This window comes from Pan troglodytes, chromosome 9 (assembly GCF_028858775.2).
Source record: "Pan troglodytes isolate AG18354 chromosome 9, NHGRI_mPanTro3-v2.0_pri, whole genome shotgun sequence".
NCBI classification, from domain to species: domain Eukaryota; kingdom Metazoa; phylum Chordata; class Mammalia; order Primates; family Hominidae; genus Pan; species Pan troglodytes.
The window spans coordinates 44,316,143-44,331,504 of record NC_072407.2 but is presented as its reverse complement, the minus strand read 5'-3'; the positions used below and the strand labels follow the sequence as shown (position 1 = coordinate 44,331,504).

Here is a 15,362-nt window from a genome sequence, read left to right as displayed (position 1 = left end):
CTCTGATGTTCTCTTAATAAATCTTTTCTCCTTTCTGTTTGATGCTACCTTCCATTATGATTTACTCACTTTCTTTAAAACTGTTTTTAAACCAAGTACATATTCTGTTCTCTCAAAAATAAAGAAAATCAGCGCAAAGATCATTACTTAGGGCACACAAAACAGAGGAACATTTATTTAATCTATTCCATATATATATATAGTACTGTTTAAATTATCATTCCTAATTTTATTGATTCATATCTCAAGGTTACATACATAAATGACATAAAGTGAATGCCCATAGATTACTGAAAGGGCCTTATGAAAATTATACATTGGAGAAAGAAACCAATGTAAACATAATATTAATAGCATTATTTTGTTGGCCCAGTCCCTCTAAGGAGACCCAGTGAATTTGAAATGTGCCAACTATTTCTCTAACACGAGTTGATGGAAAAGTCCACATCCTGGAGCAGGGGATGTTGGAATTGAGTTGTCAAGCTGTCCTGGATGTCTTGTACAAACTGAACAGGCCAATTTACTGCAACACTGCATAGGCTGAAGGCTACTATCTCGCCTTTACAGTTGCTTCCTCCTGGTAAGATTATCCTGCTCGACCGCAGCCTCCCTCCCGAGTAGCTTTTAAGCTACTCTGGATTCTTTCTGATGAGCCTATTCTTTTATTTTATTTTATTTTATTTTATTTTATTTTATTTTATTTTATTATTTATTTGAGACGGAGTCTTGCTCTTGTCGCCCAGGCTGGAGTGCAATGGCCCAATCTCGGCTCACTGCAACCTCCGTCTCCCGGGTTCAAGCAATTCTCCTGCCTCAGTCTCCCGAGTAGCTGGGATTACAGACGCGCGCCATCACTCCCGGCTAATTTTTGTATTTTTAGCAGGGACGGGGTTTCACAATGTTGGGCAGGTTGTTCTCGATTTCCTGACCTCATGATCCGCCCACCTTGGCTTCCCAAAGGGCTGGGATTACAGGCGTGAGACACCGCGCCCGGCTGAGCAATAGTACTGTGTTAATCCTCAGCTTGGGACCAGTGTGCTTGACTGGGAGAGGCTCTTAACCTGCAACCTGAAAGCAACAGCTTTGTGTGTTTGGTGATAATTTTGAATCTTAGTGGTGATTTTATTTTAATGTCTTCCTCTTTGTAGCTCAAAACTCCTGGATTTCTGCATGAAAACAGGCAAGCTTTTTGAAAAAACTTGACTTCTCCCACACAGCCTGAACCTCCCAGCGTGGGGGTTGCTTTTAGACTCAGCTGTTCTGGCTCTGCCCTCCAGGTGGCAGCAGAGCCACATCTCTGAAGCTCCAATCCCCTCTTCCCTGACTTCAAGTGTTAATGCAATTGACCAATCAGTGCTAAGATGATGGGAGGTAATTGGGTAATTGTATTTTACTGATCACAAGCAGAGAAAGGGAAAGGAAAAGGGGAAAGAAAGAGGGGCAGAGGAGGGAAGGCGACTGCAGTCCGAAAGGAGCTTTTGGAAGCTAGGACCCTAAGCGTCAGGACGTGGCATTGGTCGAGAGAAAGCCTGGGCTGGCAAGAGCTGCCGCCGGCGCTGGGAGAGCATTTATTTGGGAGAAAAAGAGGGGAGAGAGCAGAGGGAGGGGGAGGAAGAGAGTTCAAACCGAAGTGGATGGAAGGGGACTGGGGTTTCTGCCGCGCAGGGAGCCGTGAGCCAGGGCGATGGCGCTAAGGACGGCGCGGAGCAGCTGCGCTCCCGAGAACGCGTCCCCTCGCAGAGGACTAGCAGGCATCGGGAAGGTCTGCGCCAACGGGAACCAACTTGTGGCTCCAAAATGTACCCAACGCAGCTGGAAATGAGATCAAAGCTGCAGTTGCATTTGAGAAGGATGAGAAGAGCCAGCGATTAGGGAATTTTTTTTTTACCCGTTTTCTTCCTTTTTCTTTTTTTCTTTTTTTCTTTCTTTTTTCGTGTGTGTGTTTTTTTAATTTGCCTACCACCCTGTCTGTCCCCTCACTTCGCCCTCCCCATTTGAAATAAAAGCCCCAGTCTCAACTTCCATCACCTCGGCGCTCCCGGAGCCACTGCCGGCTGATGGAGGAGAAGGGGACCCGGGGGCTGGCAGGGGCCACCGGCGAGGGACCGCATCCTGCGTCTCCCCCGTGATCCCGGCCCCGACCGCGGAGTTCTGCAACACCTGGAGGATCTGGACCGGGTGCTGGGGGTGGGGGCGGGGACAGAGGAAGGAAAGGCACCCCGAGCCTTAAAAAGAAAAAAAAAAAAGTAGCGGGGGGAGGAATGGGTTTCTTCTTGACAGCTGACGGAGCCTTGAAATTTTCCTCCACTACCTCCGCCCCCGCCCCCGCCCCCGCCCCCCGCACTCCATTTAACGTGAGATTATGAAATTGCAGAGGCGGTGGAGGGAAGGAGACAGGATATAACCGGAGTTTGGAGGGGAGAGGGGAAGGTGGCTGGCCGGGTGGCTGAAATCAAAAATTCAATTGCGCACTGGGTTGTGATGAGAAATCTAATCAGATCTTTGGCGAAGGGGCCGGCCGGAAGGATGGAGAGTGGGGGGGAAGTTGCTCCCCACATTCTTCGAAGGGGAGGCTGGGGAGAGGAATCGACCATGTAAAAGGAGACTTTTTTTTTGGTGGTGGTGGCTGTTGGGTGCCTTGCAAAAATGAAGGATGCGGGACGCAGCTTTCTCCTGGAACCGAACGCAATGGATAAACTGATTGTGCAAGAGAGAAGGAAGAACGAAGCTTTTTCTTGTGAGCCCTGGATCTTAACACAAATGTGTATATGTGCACACAGGGAGCATTCAAGAATGAAATAAACCAGAGTTAGACCCGCGGGGGTTGGTGTGTTCTGACATAAATAAATAATCTTAAAGCAGCTGTTCCCCTCCCCCGCCCCTAAAAAAAGGATGATTGGAAATGAAGAACCGAGGATTCACAAAGAAAAAAGTATGTTCATTTTTCTCTATAAAGGAGAAAGTGAGCCAAGGAGATATTTTTGGAATGAAAAGTTTGGGGCTTTTTTAGCAAAGTAAAGAACTGGTGTGGTGGTGTTTTCTTTTCTTTTTGAATTTCCCACAAGAGGAGAGGAAATTAATAATACATCTGCAAAGAAATTTCAGAGAAGAAAAGTTGACCGCGGCAGAATGAGGCATTGATTGGGGGAGAGAAACCAGCAGAGCACAGTTGGATTTGTGCCTATGTTGACTAAAATTGACGGATAATTGCAGTTGGATTTTTCTTCATCAACCTCCTTTTTTAAAAATTTTTATTCCTTTTGGTATCAAGATCATGCGTTTTCTCTTGTTCTTAACCACCTGGATTTCCATCTGGATGTCGCTGTGATCAGTCTGAAATACAGTGAGTGACCCTTATTTTCTTATTTATTGGTGAAGAAAATGTCAGTTAATTTGGTGTTCTTGGTCTCTTTATCCTCTCTCCCCCTTTTGTGTTTTTTTTAAAGAACTGGCTATTGGGGGCCAGAAAATAAGGGAATGGGTGGCCCACGCATTTGCTTCATCAGTCTCTGCTCTCTGATAAGCCAGTTTGCTATAAGGATGCAGGTTGACTGCATCCTGGGCAGACGCCTTTGCAAATGTTCACCAGGAAAAAAAAAAAAAAAAGCTCCCCAAGAAAGCCGCTGCAGTGTGGGGTGCCAGTGCTGTGTGACTGACACTCTAGAATGCATTTAAGTTGTTTGTCAGCCCCGGAGTTAGATGCACAAATGTTTCGCTATTGGAAATCGAAGGGACTCAATTTAAATTTCATTATCCAACCTGACATTGCAGATCAACAGAATGTATTAACACAAAAATATGACAATAAACCAAGGCGATGAAGGGTGGCTTCGGGCTGGTGCGTGGGTGGAGGGAGAAAGGGTGGGTTTTTGGGCGAGGAAGCTGGTGGAGAGAAGTGGCTATACTTTCCACAATCACTCTTGCATACATATGCCCAGATGTGGTCTTCAGATTTCCCGGGTTCACACCAGTGCTAAAAATGAAACAAGGAGGACCTACTTCTCTCCAACTCCACCCCCTTCTAACTGAGGACTTCTTTGGATTACAGAGAGGCTGTGTACAGACTGTAGAGCAGTGGCTTGGGTTTTGCCAGAAACCTTTCCAACATCACCAGTTCACAGCTCCTCAGAAAAAGAAAGAAATCTCGTGTCCTGTGGTAACTTAGAAAAAGCAGCTGAAGAAGAGGTTATGTTGAGCACTAATACTTCTCATGTGCCAGCTTTGTCTTGGAAAAAGAGGCCAATATAAAAAATAAAGCAGAAGGTGGAAAATGCTTAGAAAGTCTGAGCGCCTGTAGGATCACCTTCCCTCCTCCCCTATAGCTGCCAAAGTCATGGAGCTGGCCTTTTTTACAGAACTTTTCCCCTTCCCCCTTCTCTATTCCTCTCTGGGGCCTTCTATCAGAATCATAGACTCATATAACTTTCGAGCCAGAAGACTCTCCAGAGATCTCAAGTCAATAAAAAAAGGAAACTGAGGCCTAGAGAAGCTATAACTCTTTCATTAATGGCCAAACAGCATGAGACAGGTGACTCACACAAGCCTCAGAACGCCAGGCAAAAGTCAGTTTGGGATCCAAACTGGACAGGTATACATAGCCTGGCTACTCCTGTATTTTGGATGCCGTTTGATGAGTAAGGGTCAAAGGAAGGCATATTGGTCCTGAGAGCTTGAAATAAAACTTCTGCCAGTTTAGACCTCAAGGGTTACAAACTCCAACATTCGTTTTCTCTCTTCCCTTCCTCCCTCTCTCCCTCTTCCTTTCCTCTTTTCCTTTCTATAGCATAGTTTAGGTAACCTTGGCTTGAATACCATTTAAAAAAAAATAAGATCGACAACTCTGACATATCCCAAAGGAGATGAAAGGCAGCACTCTCCTGGGTCCCTTCTTAGTGTTTAATCCTGTGAGTGGTGGTCCCCAGAGAGTCATTAAAGAACTGTAGAGTTAGATTTATATTAGAGAGGTGATAATATAAACCAGAAACACGCAGCTGAAAGCATCTCAGCCTGTTCTTACACTCACATCATCTATTCTTATCCTTTTCATTACTCCTTAACTAAACTAGCCTACAGCTGAGCACTTCTCTAATTTATTTTTCTGGGCACATGTTTCCTGTTGGAACACAGATCAGGCAATAAATTTACCAACCTATGAAAATAATTGTGCAAGACGGTTTTATTCCCTGAAATCCCCATAGGCTTGTGCATATATTTTCATAGTTCTCTGCACTTTTTTTGTATTCGTTTGCTTATTTGCTTTGTTTTACGTTACCACAGTTAAGTCAGCATTTGTAGACATGGAATGACTCAAGTTATATTAAGTTCCTGCTCAGCTGGAATTTAGCACAATGACAAAGAAAGTAAGAGGAAAAACATGTACTTGATGCTTTTTCACTTTATAGTTGAGTTCCTGGCTTCACATGGGAACCCCAGCCTTGAAACTAGGTTGGGCCTGCCAATTGGAGATTTTATTTTCTTTATATATATATATATATATATATATATATATCTTTTGTTGACATCAAAATTTCTTCAGTGCTGCTCTAATTAGGTCTGAAAGCACATTCCTCTCCTTGATAGTGTCACCTCCTCCCTGTGCCCTCCACACTTAATGTACACATGCAACTTTCCTAAGAGAGAGAAAGGGAAAGAAGTGAAGAGAGAGAATCTGTTTAAAATTTTGGTATGAAATGTGTCCTCCCATCCCCTCCACTTAAACATTTGCAAATCTGGAGTTAATGGGGCATCTAAGGTGTCATCATCTTTCATACTGGCAAATCATTTCAGCAACTCTACTCTTAGGAACCTATGGCCCACCTGGGGGTTAACACCTTTGGTTTAGCAGTCAGAGTTGGCCCTGCATTTTGGTTAAGTACTGATTTGTTTTAAACTGATTGGTTCAGAAGCACTGCATTTGTTCATGTACTGTTCAAAGAATTAGGGCCATGACAGAGCTGGAAACTTACTCATCAGTGGGTGTCAGGGCCCAGGTTGGTGCCCACTGAAAGACATTTGTGAGTAAGCAGTTGTCCACCAGAATCTGCCAAGGACCCTATGCCCAGAAAGCTACTGGGTTTTACAAGTTTTAAAGTTACGTTTTCAAATATCTTCTTCCTCAAATGTAGTAGCTGTGCCCTTTGAACAATACTTTTAATTTCCCTGGCTCTCAATTGTCTAGTCTATGAGGTGGGAATTATAATATGTAATTTTTGAATTGTTTTATGACTTAAAAGGAGTGTTATGCAAAGCTGCAAGCATAATAGGCCCTCTAAGGATGGCTGTTTGTTATGGTTATACTTGGATTAACGTGGATTAATTTCCTGAGAATGAATAACAGTCTGGCTAAGCACTTTAACAGTTCGAGCACCAATACAAGAAAAATAGGGAGTGTGCAACTGACCTTATAGTAGTTGCCAGGATCCTCATTTGAGGTCTTATCAGGACAGATTGGCTCAATATATTATTTTAGATATAAAGTGCTGCCTCATACTAGAAACTGTGCATTATGACTTTCTCCTAAGAGTATAGAAAAATAAATCTCAGCAAAAATAATATTTAAATGAAATTTTACAGGGAAATAATGCAATTAATGTGCTGTGTGTGTTTTTGGTCTAAAAGTTGAATAAGAGATTTCTGGTATTTTAAGTGTGTCATTTTAGCCACATATTACATAGTCTGGACCTGGATGTACAAAATAAAGGCAAATGTCTATGCAGTTACATAATTTAAATTATATGGTATAAAATTCCATTACTAATATTAAGCCCTCCAAAAGCACAATTTGGATTCACAATTCTAGTCAAAATGAATGCTATGTTCATTAAACAAAATCTTTACTTTGTTATAGGCTAAAGACTCATTAGAATATATAGAATGAGGAAGATTTAATGCAAACACACACGTCATTGTTTACATGTGCAAATCTTCCCACACCAGTGGTTTTCTGAGGCAGGCAGTCATGGTCATTGCTCATAATTTCATTCTCTACAGCAGCAGCCCTGTTTTCTGTCCATTTCCTTAATATTCTTCTAGGGACCTGTTTTCCCCTTAAGAGAAAAGGAGTCCTACTGTAGTAATTGTTATTCTTAATGTCTCATCTGTGGATGATAATAGTACAGTTAGGCTTGGGAGATAGCCATTGGATTCTTATGTTTCTTTTCAATGAAAACAATTTGAAATCTGTGTGAATATTGCAAAAGCATTTGGAAGTTCACCATTTTCACTGACCTTAAGAAAAGATGGAAATTCTCTATGAAAGTTCTTACCATTTGATAAATTTTACTTTTTTGCATGCTTCCTAAAGATGAATAAGAAATTAGGTGAAACTTGGACTCTAGCATCTTAAGTGAATTCAAATACTCAGCTTCCCACTGGGCCACGTGTGTTACATGCATCATTTAACCTCTCTGAGCCTGTTTGCTTATCTGTAAAATAGAGGTAATAACAACTGCATGGAACTGTCTGCCGTGAGGATGAGATCAGATTGCATATGCCACGCACAGCAAGCATTCAATAAATGCACATTTAAATGGATCATCTATGATTTTAGTTTAGATTTGCAGAAAAACAGATATGGACTCTGTTGGAGGGAAGCTGTTACTCTAAGTTCACATTGGCATAGACTAAGAAAGAAGAAATATATAGACAAGATTAAGGTTGGAGTAACATATAAATAGATATGACCATTTTTGGTAAGGTCCTGCCGTTTTAAAACATATTTAGAAGTGCCTTAGTGAATGCCATTTCGTCAGTAAAGATTGAAATATACTTTGTGAATTGTGGAAAATATATTCTGTGTCATATAAACTTTGGTTAGAATGTCAAGTACTTTATAATACAGGCACAAAAACATGAATGATCTGTAAATGGTATCTTAGAAGATTCCCTAAGAAGGTCAAGAATCAGTTGCATCTTTCATTTCTTCAAAATAATTTTTGTGGAGAAATATTAATTTGACCATTGAAATTTAATTAGGCTGATCTTGTGGCTGAGACACTGTGCTTATAACACTTTCTGAATGCAAAGGTTTTGTTATGTCCTCAGCACCTCAGAAGAATGGCTGGCAAGTAGTATGCATGCAATAAATACTGCTTGAATGAACTTAGTTTGAGAAACACCTCCTCTAAATAACTCAAATGCATTCACATACAAGAGTGTATGCAAACACACGCAGGCACGCACATATATACCAGAAGCCTGGCTTTGGGGAATTTATAGAAGCTTAGTAACAAATGCCAACTAGTATACTGATGGAATACACACACACACACACACACACACACACACACACACACACAGTGACATTAAGTTGCTTCCTTATGTTGGAAAACCTGAGGTCTGAAAGTCATGTGATGCAGTGTGTATTTCTTATTCTTGGTGTTGTCATTAATGAATTGTGACATTTTGTACAATTCAACTTACCTCTCTAGGTTCTATATTCTCTTCTGTTAGATCAAGTAAAAACTAAGGTTACTTCAAGCACTAAGATTTTAGGATCCTGAGTTCATAATTGACTACCTTGGAATTTAGTATTCCCAAAATTAAAAATATATAATTATTGATCTTAGGAAACTAGTTACTAAAATGTGGAGAAGAATCCCATAGTATTCAGTGAGAAAGGCAGAATTGTGTTAAAATGGCAGATATGTGGGTAAAAAGGTGAAGGAAATGCTCAGTTTGTAGGGGAACTACTTCAAGATTTGGAATAGACAAACCTTGGATTTCAACTTTGTTTCATCACCTGTTAGCTGGGGCCCCTAAATTTGTCAATCAACCTTGTTAATCCTCGGTTTCCTCAATTGTAAAATTGACTTTATTTTTTGCAGTTATTTTGGGAGCAATAAAATGTCTTAAGTATTTGGCACATGACTGGCACTCAATAATTCCTAGCCCACTTTCTTTTCTTTGAAATCTTTGGTTATTTAAAACAGAAATGGGAAGATCTAACATTTAAGATTCTGTGAGTGTTTTGCTTTACTTTTATGGAGCATATAAATAAAGATTTCCTGCCAACTTTGCTATCCAAGTTGGTGATGTTATTTTTGATCATGGTTTTCAATGTCAATCAAATTCATAATGAAGTCTAAAAATAATGAAAAACTTATGTAAAGTTAATGTACTTTTCTTTCAACTTTGCCACAGGCTTATGAGAGCTTTCTGCACTTAGGAAAGCTTTCAACACTTCCCGGGTTTACAAGTATCTAGTAGTCCCTTCTTATCTGCAGTTTCACTTTTGGTGGTGTCAGTTACCTGTGGTCAACCGAGCAGAGATTTTAAGAGAAAGAGACTACATTCACATACTTCTATTACAGTATGTTGTTATAATTGTTGTTAATTTTTACTGTGCCTAATGCATAAATTAAACTTTGTCATACATACGTCTTTACAGGAAAAATGATAGTTTATGTAGGGTTTGGTACTATCAGTGTTTTCAGGCATCCACTGGGGATCACGGAATGTATCTCCTCTACCAACAAGGAGGCACTACTGTAAGTTAATAAAAACAGTAGTTACCACCATTTCTTGAGCATTTGATATGCACCAGGCACTGTACTGAAAATACAACAAGTATTTTTTTTTCTTTAATCCTCACTTGAAAACAGAAACACAAAGAGGCTAAGTGATTTGTCTAAGGTTGTATAGCAACTAAATGGTGAGGCTGGGAATAGGAACTGCGTATCTGCTGACTTGAGAACCCAAAATCAGAATCAGTAAAGTCAAACTTGTTGACTTGGTAACAAATAAACATAGCAGTTCACTATTATGTAACCAGGTACTCAATCTGAATGTTTTCACTGGGCTTGAGATGTCTGCAGTTTCCCTTTCCCCTATTTCCTGAAATGAAAGTTCTCCAGCTGCTTAGGTCACATATACCTTCCGTATATTTGTCAGTCCTCAGTCATTTCCAAGTATGCCCTCAAGTATAGAAGTGACTTCTAAGAAAGACTTAGGCAAAATTGTCCCAACTCACTGAACATATCTAATGGAGAGAAAGATTTTGCAAAATGTTATAAGACATCTAGAAATGTATAATTATATGAGAAATATGGTCAATGCTAATAGTAAGGTTAGAGTTTAGATACGATGTGCTATAAACCAGATGAGGTCCTCATTGTGGGGACCCAGCACCTGATGTTAGTCCTTCTTGTGTTTGATCTCTCTGTAACACGATCCCATCACCTGCCTCTGGTTTTCTGAAACACTTCCAAGGGTTTGAGGCACTCCTCATTGATCACTTTATTGATATCACTTTATCCTCCTTCTGTTTTCCTAATCTTCTCCTTAAATAATGAGGGCTTCCCCCTTTGAGTCACTTCTACTCCCAGTCTCTCTGCATTCCTGAAAGACATAAGCTGGGGGTTTTTTGAGAGATGAATCTCAAATCCTGGCTAACCTGTGTATGCTGTTTCTGTTTTCTAAGTGAGGATTAAGGAAAAAAATACATGTTATATTTTCAGTACAGTGCCTGGTGCATATCAAATGCTCAAGAAATGGTGGTTACTACTGTTTTTATTAAATTACAGTAGTGCCCCTTGTTGGTGGAGGAGATACATTCCATGATCCCCAGTGGATGCCCGAAACCACTGATAGTACCAAACCCTACATAAGTGTCCATTGCCAGCAAGATCGCACTTAATTACCTGAGTCTCCTACAAGCCTTGCAAACTTAATACTCCATCTATAACTGGTTATTTTTTCTCCAGAAACCTAGATATGCACCAGGCACTGTGCTGAAAACATAACATATTTTTTTAACTCCTTAATCCTCACTTAGAAAACAGAAACAAAAACTTGGATATTTACAGTTTTAAATGATGTCAATATCTCTTTAACCTCCCTCCTATCCAACTAGTCATCAAATCCAATCTACTCACTATCTTAAAGTCAGCTTTGGTCTATCTCGCTATGGCCTTGGTCCAGATTCTAGCGTGTCTCTCCTAGATTGTCTCTAACTAGTCTTTCTGATAATGCCAATTTTTCCTCAGATAGTCTATTACTCGTTCTTCCTCTAGATATATCATCCAACAAGTAATGCTGAACATCCTCTTTATATTCTTGAAATATGTTTTTAGAATAAAATCCAGACTCTTCTCAACAGCACAGTCCGGCCAGCCTATTCATGCCCTCTCCCATCTGCCTGCCATGCTAAATGTTTTAGTCCTCTGGGGACACACCAGCCTAGTTTGAACGCAAACTTGGGGAGAGCTAATCCATTTACCTAGGATATGATCTTCATATGTCAAGTCTCAGAGCAAGTTACCTCCTTTGGGAACATATTTCCCAGCTCCCCAAAGCCCACTGATCTCCCTGTCCTCTGTACACAAACATTTTGTTCATATATTTGTGATAGCTCTTACTATTGTTATATGTATTTGGCAAATCCCAGTAAATTGTGGCTTCTTTTAGAATATGGATCCCATTGACTGGGTGTGGTGGCTCACACCTGTAATCCCAGCACTTTGGGAGGCTAAGGTGGGTGGATCAACTGAGGTTGGGAGTTCAAGACCAGCCTGACCAACATGGAGAAACCTGTCTCTACTAAATATGCAAAATGAACAGGGTGTGGTGGCGCGTGCCTATAGTCCCAGCAACTCAGGAGGCTGAGGCAGGAGAATCTCTTAAACCCAGGAGGCAGAGGTTGTGGTGAGCCGAAATCACGCCATTGCACTCCAGCCTGGGCAACAAGAGTGAAACTCCGTCTCAAAAAAAAAAAAAAAAAAAAAAAAGAATATGGACCTCATCTTATTCTTCTTGTCATCTCCCACATCTAACTAACATAGTGCATAGAGATTTTCAGTGTATCTGGGGAGAACTAATAAATGAGTGGCCTGATCTAACACATCTTTAAGGTAAAGAAATTTCTTTAACTCAGTTAGTGATATAGGCCATTATTTTCCCAATATTCTTATTGTTAAGATCAAGTTTTATTATTTTTCCTCTAGGGACCCATTTTTCATAACTACTTTGCATAATAAAACATTGCAATTTTTTTTTTACTTTTACTAATAGACAACATGTACCTGGCAGTTACCATTTTTTGAAGTGCACTAGATGAACATTTAAATCGAATGATTTTATATAAATTGAGCCAAAAGCAAAGGTGATTTAATTACCTTGTGCAAGTACATGGGTATGTGTATGAAATCTAGTTGGCTTTTTGAAATATTGATAATAGCTGTTCTTGAGGATCTCATTTTTAAAAATAGTTCTTTAAATATATTTTAGTGCTAATTTAATATTCCAGTGCATAGCTTCTCATAGGCTTACTGTAGGTGTGGTAATGTACAGTCCTCACTGACGTTGTTCATGAAGTCTGCTGGTCACAAAAATCAAGGTGGTCCTTGTAGTTGTGCATTGCACACGCCTCACAGTTGTATGAAGCAGGCCTTCCTACTCATGAATGATTATCAAAAAAGAGAATGTAAATTTTAAGTTTGAGTAATGTCCATAAATGGACTAATATAACAAGAGATTAAAAAATATCTCCCTAATAAAAGTACCTTCATTAAATATAGAAAATCATGAGCTGCAATCGTTTTTGACAACATGTGAACACCTGGCTTTGTGGGAGCCTGGCATACATACATTCATGGATATAATAATTTGACTCCATGCTACAGAAGGTTATTTCCTCCTTTCTCTCCTGAGGAGCAGCAGAAAACACTGGATCACATGAAGGAAAGTGGTAAATGATAGGATATTATTTAATTATGGCTTAATTTTATCTTGCAATTTTGAAGAGAAATGTCTTAAATATGTTGAACTGGAGTATTTGTGTTTTTACATTAATAGTTCTTTTTTAAAGTTTTTCTTCTAGTTTTAGATTATTTCTAGTTTAGAGATTAATATTATTAATCTCTAATAATAGCAGATGATAAAGCATTAATAGTCATGCTTCATCCTGCTTTTGAAATCCAGTGATTTCTTTTAATCCTTTCAACAAATTTTAGCCCCAGAACTGCCAAAAGGATTATTTCCTGACCACTACATTCCTTATGATAAAGCGTGAGGATTTGGGAAGGTATGCCAGGGAAGTTTTTGGGGGTTTTTTTGTTGTTTTGTTTTGTTTTGTTTTTGAGATGGAGTCTCACTCTGTCACCCAGGCTGGAGTGCAGTGGTGCGATCTCGGCTCACTGCAACCTCCACCTCCCAGATTCAAGCGATTCTCCTGCCTCAGCCTCCCGAGTAACTGGGATTACAGGCACATGCCACCATGTCCAGCTAATTTTTGTATTTTAGAGACAGGGTTTCACCATGTTGGCCAGGCTGATCTCAAACTCCCGTCTTCAGGTGATCCACCAGCCTCGGCCTCCAAAAGTGCGAAAGATTTATTTAGAAGAGCCAGTGGTGAGTTTTGTCTTAGTTCTTGTCAAACTACAAACTGTTGAGATGACACTTGTAGGCAACCTCCCAAGACAACTTCTTGGGAGGGATCCATTTGCTTTAGCTCATCAATTTTGACCAAGTCACATTGGGAATGTAGGAGAATTTAGCTATCCAATTATATGTGTTTATTTGTTGCTAAAGTAGGAGTGTGTGTGTGGGAGTGGGGGTCCACAGATTTTTAAAAAAGAAAACCTTTTTCTGATGATGTCTAATACAGTTCCCTAATTATTAAAATAACCTGTTATCATCGATGCGGTCCTGCCTAGAACAAGTTGACAGATTTATTTGTGATGCTTTAAAAGACATCTTATTGTCCGTGCAGCTGATCATTTTTGTTTGTTATTAATCTAAAGAACTGTAGTACTAAGGAATTTAATTTCAGGGCAATGGACATGTTTTCTTTCAACTAATGGTTTGATATTGATGGTGGGAACTTCAATAACTAAGATATGAATGTTCTGAAAAAGGTGCATGACACTTGAAAATGTAGAGATGTGCCTCTCCTGAATGATTTTACAGTTGAACCTGAGCCAGATCTCAGAGTGTGCCGATTTTTACAACCTTAGGGGAAAGAGAGAGAGAGATTGAGAAAGAGTTTGCGGGGAGAGAGCTCATCCTGGCGCAGCTGTTCTAATCTGGGCAGAAAGAATGCCCATAGCTTAGTTAGCTGATCTCTAGAGAGGCTCACCTCAGCAGAGACCACAGCACGTGTGTGGATGAATGAATTCAAACACATTATGGGGAGGGATCTAGAGGACTCCGATTTTTACTAACTGAAAAGGCAAAAAGTCAGAAGCCACCCTAAAAGAGTTAACATCTACACAGTGGTGTGCAGGAAGGCAAGAATGGAACTGTGAAGGCTTTCTCTGTATTGTTTTGAACGTTGCCATGGCAATAGTTTCCAGCAGAAGTTACATGTTTTTCAATTCCCCAAAGCAGCAAGCAGCCTTTCCCTCTCTTTCTCACCCTCTCTGCATCCATCCCTATCCGCCTTCATCCTTAGTCCTCCCCATCCCTTTTCTCCTCCCTCTGTCCTTTCTTTTGTTCTCAAGTCCCTCTACCATTCCCTATTAACAACAAAAAATTCCAACTCCAAAAGGTCGCTTTTAGACAGAATGCGAGTCAGACATATAGTCTTCTATCCGGGTTTCTGTTTTCCCCCGTCTGTTTACGTATTAAAGACCTAATTAAACGGAAGCTGTGGATGGAAGCAGGGTTGGGGCTTTCCCTTGTTGGTAGGACACAGAACATATTATAATGGTTGGTGTTGTGGCGATATGTTAATTGGATCGCTCCAGGCAAGTGCAGAGCAGCAGTCTCTGACAATTAGAAAGAACAATGACTTTACTATGAGTGAGCCCACTCTCTTAACTAGTGGAAGGATTAGCATGCATTGCAGGTCTCTGGAAGGTTCCTGTAGACCCCGAGAGAGATCTGCAGTTGGAAATGCCTCCTGTCTCTTTATAGCTATGCTGCTGCCTCTCCTTTAGCTTACTTTCCTGCCAAGGGAAGAGGAGTGAGAGGATAGTAAGATCTGGTTTACTGGGCTGTTGCGGGACCCTGTCGCAGACCTGAGCCATAGGATATATTACAGGGATGTTAAGAAGAAATCTTTGCCTGCTTAATGCACGTGGCCAGTGAATTGTGAAATGGGTCTCATTAGAGCCTTTCATATCCCGGCATGTGCCAAAGTGCTTTGCCGGCACAGCGCCATCACTTCAGGTCCAACCCTTCTGCTGTTCACTGAAGCCAAGAAGGGACAGAGACTCTGTCTGTATTAAAGCCTTCAGTCCCATCTCTCTCTGTCTACTGTTCATTGTAAGGTTCCTCTGGGCCTTTCAGTCCAGCCAGGGATGAGGCCCAGCGTATCCCCTAGGTGTTTATAGAGAGGAAATACTAAGAATTTTGAGCATCACAGATGGATTTCAGGCAGCCAGTGGGTGCTGGCACCCAGATGTTTCCTCTTTTTCCCAGGG

The 15,362-nt window shown here is 40.7% G+C and overlaps 1 protein-coding gene across 22 annotated transcripts in view; it reads left to right on the top strand.

Annotated features, from left to right (window-relative positions):
* The window catches only part of LRRC4C (leucine rich repeat containing 4C), a 1,339,817-nt gene that overhangs the window by 1,160,133 nt on the left and 164,322 nt on the right, over positions 1–15,362 (top strand). For 7 of the 22 annotated variants that reach the window (XM_508374.7, XM_054662225.2, XM_009460253.5 and 4 more), the window contains exon 1: positions 1,401–3,343. The exons of 14 other annotated variants lie outside the window; for them this stretch is intronic. The gene's annotated coding sequence lies outside the window, so the exon portion shown is untranslated. Of the gene's footprint in view, positions 1–1,390; positions 3,344–15,362 lie in introns of those variants that run through there. One more of the 22 variants, XM_001155584.7, reaches the window with a different exon arrangement.